We start from the raw sequence: 5,245 nt of genomic DNA on the forward strand, positions 1-5,245 counted from the left end.
TCTCCCTCTCTCAGTTCTTGAGTCCACTTGGAGGTTCTTGCTTCCACTTGGAGATTTGGAACCTCTTACTCATCACCAGTCGAATTCCCTGATACAAGTGTCATTTTGGAAGCTTCCTGGGCATTGACACATTGAGGAATGAGCCTGCCACTTGTCCAGACTCGCTCAGCACAGGTAGCCTTTGTTGCAGTTGACATTCAACGCAGGTAGACAGTGGAGCAGTTGACATTCAGCGCAGATGCTCAGTGGAGCAGTTGACATGATCCAGAATTGGCTTGTTTTTAAGCTGTTTCAGGTGGAGAACTTCTGTGAATTGTTGTGGTTTTGCTAGCCTTGTTCCTCTAGGGGTAGGAACAACATGTTTAGGGACTTTGGATCCCTTGATTATGGACATTTCATGCTCAATGCTGTAAGGCACAAAAATGTCTATAACAGGCTAGACCTAGTGGAATGCTCCATATTATTAACTTTGGACTGGTCCCTTGGAGGTCTTGAGGTCTGCGAGTTAACCTAGTTGGGGACTTCTCTAGTAGTAGAGGCTCGGGGGAGAGATCTAGACATTATTGTCGATCTCCTGGAAGGGAGGAGGGTACTCATCTGATTGAGTTCTTCCAACCTACTATGAGCAGATAAGAAATTTACATTGGTTATTTAGTTACTCTTATTGTGACATTTAGTATTGTTAGTAATTGTATGAGTTTTCTACTAATAAATATGAAATTATAGATTTATAAAATTCTATGTTGGACTAAAGTCAGAGTCCTATAGGAATGTTGGCTCTGTAAAAATTGTTTAAATGAGTAAGGTAGAGATTAAGTTTTTTCCTTACGAGGATAGGATTTATAGGGGTTTGACAGTAAAACCTGACCTGACTATACTCATTGTATCAGTTAGTTCGACCCCTAGTTAATCACTTGAGGCCCAAATAATCCAATACCTAGTGACTAGGGTCAATCAAGAATTTGTTAACATCGCTAGAAAATCCAGTAAGAATGTAACAACCCTAGGGAAGACTCCATGTAATAAAAGTTAATAAAGGAAAAATAATAACCATGGTTGATAGGACACTTATTCCAAGCTGAATGTTGGGAAAAATCCTAGTGATGGGGATCACTTGTGATTGACTAATGGCTAAGGAAGTTGGCAAAGGAAATTGCTAAGGATCTAGAAAGGAAACTGGTTATTTTTGGCACATTTATTTATGAAAATAAAGGAAATTATGAGAAAATGGAGGTGCAAGGTCACAAGTTGCATGTGATGAGGAAAATGAATGAAAATAATGGAAAATGAAGAAAATGGAGGCCGCATTCATAAAAAGGCTCCTGAGGACTAGTTGATAACATTTTTTCAGTACAATTTTGGAGCTCTCTCATTATTCTCTCTTTCACTCATACTCTTGGATACTTAGATTTTTCTTGGAGCACTCTTGGAGGGTGTGGCATACTTGGATTTTGGAGAAAGAAGGAAAAGGAAGAGCATGTAAGCACAATAGGACATCCAGATCAACAACTACAATAAGATTTACTTGCAGGCATCGAGTTTCTTGTATGTTTTCCTCACTAGTTTTGGCATGCATGGAATATGCATGTGGTTTGTTGGTTGTGATCTGTCATTGGCATGGAGGATGGTTGGGATTGATAGTGGATTGCCTGGCCTTTCCATTTATTGGATAGCCATAGAGATTGTGGGTTTACTTTCATTGTTTTTTTTGTTGGTTCTCATGTTTCCTTTGCTTGGGTTGAGTTACTAGTCCCATAGCCTTGGTTGGACAAATTCTTTTGGAGCCCTATAACAAATTGGGTTGATTTACTAGTCCCATAGCCTTGGTTGGAAAAATTCTCTAGAGCCCTTGGTTAGTTGAGTTACTAGTCTCGTAGCCTTGGTAGGACAAACATCTGGGGCCCCTAAAAGTTGTGGGTTGAGTTACTAGTCCTCGAGCCTTGGTTGGAAAAATGCTCTAGAGCCCTGAAAGGCTTGGATATTGGCCAATCTGATGATGGTTTCATGATGTTTGACAATGAGGATGAATCCCTATTTTCTGGGTTGAGGTGCATGGCCTCTAGAAGCCATAGATGGTTTTGGATTGATGTGTTCTATGAGGTCCCACATTCATTCTTGGAATATGGCATGGGGGTGAATGGTTGGAGAGATATTTGGATCAACCATTCTACGGTCAGGTGGAATGTGCAATTCCCATCTTGAGCTTGGATTTTGCTTCATCAATATGAGGTTATTTCTCCTTGTATTTATATGAGTATTATACTAGTTTATATGTGGATCATATGGTTGTGATTTGACTAGTATTTCTACTCCTATTTTGTTGGTTATGTATGTGGTTTGTGACAGTAGCTATGTATGGATCTCATCATGTTTTTACTTGTAAATGAATGAAAAATGTATATATGACCTAATGGATCAAATGGAAGTTGATTTGTTGAGGCATAAATGCCACCTTGTGATTCTCAACTAAGTATGAGGACCCTATGCTCAATTCTTTTATTTACACCTGTAGATTACATATTTGTGATATGTTTGACGAAATGTCTATCATGGCTAATAGGGGTCCAATCAAGGTCTTATTCAAGTGATTGAATTCATACTATCATTTCCTTTCTATTTTTTTGTTATGAAGATGTGATTCAATTATGGGTAGTGACCTGGGCTTTGGGCCTAAAAAGGTGGCTCAAATCCTAGGTACTCTTGCATAGAAATGTGCAAAAGAGTCCTTGGAGGGTGCTTGTAGGCCTGTGAGAGTGTCCAGAGGTCCCTAGACACTAGCATGCCCATGGCATGAGAGCATCTAGAGGTTAAGTGGTCCAAAATATTAGTGGGACCTGGGGGCTAGTTGGCAGAAAGGTTGGATTAGTTCCTTAGGGTCCTAATGCTAATGTTGAATGTTTGTATGGTGTGTTTTTGTCATTTCCACTTCCTTAGTGTGAATTAGGAGGTCAAATCATATCATAGTGGCCTCTCATCGCATGTTTACCCGGCTGGATGGATGCTTGGGTAGATGTGGGAGGAGGGTGTTACAGATTGGTATTAAAGCATGGTTCACCCCTCAGATTGGATGGGCTATGTGTTGGTCATTCATGCATGTCAGTTTCATGTGTGTCTCTTGCACTTGCATTCCATGTGTTTTTTGCATTTAAATGATGTTGATCATGGTCGTAGTGATGTCATCATGTGGAACTTGATGTTGTTATTATAGAGTGCACTGTCGTGAGTGTATGACTAGTTACATATTGTTATATGTCGCTTACATGTATCATTATTGTATTCTTGGTTACCTTCTTGTATGTTTGGTTACATTCTTGAATTCTTGGTTACATGCATCATTCTTGTAGGTTTGGTTACAATTATTGTTTGTTTATGCTTGATTATATGGGTTTATACATATATGTGGTTGGGTACACATTTCTTACGCATGTTCATGTTTGCGTTTGGTCAAGCGTACAGTGATGTAGTTTTTGCTTTCATGCATGAGGTCGTGATGTGTGTTGTTGTTAAGGTCATGAATTGATGAATCAACCCTAGCTATAATGATGGTTACATGATCACATGATTATGTGTTGTGTTTCTATATGTTTTCATGATTATGTTATACATGTATCACGTTGATTTTTTGATCTTGCAAATATGGTATCCTCCCCGAGCTATACTAAGGTATGTTGGTTTATTTTGATTTGGTTTAGCTACCATGATATACCTTGAAGTAAGAAATATCAAATGGATAGCAAGATGGTAGACTACAAATATTCTCCCTATGAATCAAAAGAGAAGTATGCTTTTTGGAACTTTTCCGATTTGGTAGATACACTGAGAATCTTAAAGGAAGAAATAAGGATTTGTAAGGCAGATAATGACATAATCATATAGGCACATGAGAAGCTATCAGAGGTAAATGTAGTGACACTTTCAAGTTTGTTAGATTTGTAGTGACAGGGACCACTTCATATCATCCATGAGCAGGAGGAAAAAACTAATGGGGCATATGGTAGTAGGTAGCATGGTGGTCATAGGTTAGATAGTAATGACACAGTTAGACATCAAAGATTGTTGGATACTTCAATAGGAGAGGGGATAGAAAAATGTACCATTCTAGTTCTAGTTCTGACAGGCATGATGATCGATTTTGTTATCATTATTACATGAGGAGTGATAGGGGATACTTGTCAGATGAGCTTAAGACAGAAAATCAACCTAATTTTGATGGAGAGATGAACAAACCATAGGATGTAGAGACATAGTTGTTTGGTATGAGGGAGTTCTTCAGGTTGCATGACTATTCAGAGAACATGAAAGCCAAAGTAGCTACATTCAGTCTCAAAGGTAAATCAGACATTTGGTGGAAAGATGTGAAGAATGTCAGAGGTATACATGAGGAAGATTTGACTTGGAGTGAGTTTGAGGAGATATTCAAGAAGAAGTATTTTTTAGAGAGATACTTTGATGATAGGGAAAAAGAATTCTATGAATTAAAAATGGGATCTATGATAGATGATGACTACACTAGCAAGTCCTTGGAGCTACTGAGGTATGTGCCTTATCTCAAGGAGGACAAGGCCAAGATCCAGAGATTCACTAGTGGGTTACCATTGGAATTCAAAGATAGGATTGAGTTCAATGATCCTAGATCATTGGAGGAAGCCATACGAAAAGTAAATCATTTCTCTAAGCAATCAAAGCGCAAGTCTGAGACTAAAACAGATTGGAAATTTAATTCCAAGAATAAAGGAAAATGGGATAAGAAATGTGCAAGACCTTAGGGTACAGATAATAAAGAGAATGTTGCACCATCTAAGAAATTCAATGCATCAGATAAAGGATATGTAGATTGATCAAAGGAGAAGAATAAGGTGCCCATGCAATTTTGGACTTGCGGAGGAGATCATCGCAGGATGGATTTTCCACAGTATTAGGGTGGTAGGCCTTGGATATATAGTGCAAAAGATGCAGAGACTGTTGGGGGTGTTGGTTAGAGTGCCCCTTGTATTTATGCAGAATTGGATAACAAATATGTAGACCACTAAGAATCTGTCATTGAGATGGATGGTAAGATTTATTATCAAGTTATTTCTATTTTGATTGACCTTGGATCTAATTATAGCTATGTTAGTCCTAAATTGGTGGATAAGTGTGGTTTGAGTAAGGAATTGCATGCAGAATATTAGTTAGTGCGGTTGGCTATGGGTACAAAGAAGCAAGTTCATCATTAGGTAAGAGATTGTGCATTTGAATTGAATGG

The sequence above is a fragment of the Pinus tabuliformis genome, chromosome X, assembly GCF_031772625.1.
Source record: "Pinus tabuliformis cultivar Carrire ecotype Pingquan chromosome X, CPIR1, whole genome shotgun sequence".
NCBI lineage: Eukaryota > Viridiplantae > Streptophyta > Pinopsida > Pinales > Pinaceae > Pinus > Pinus tabuliformis.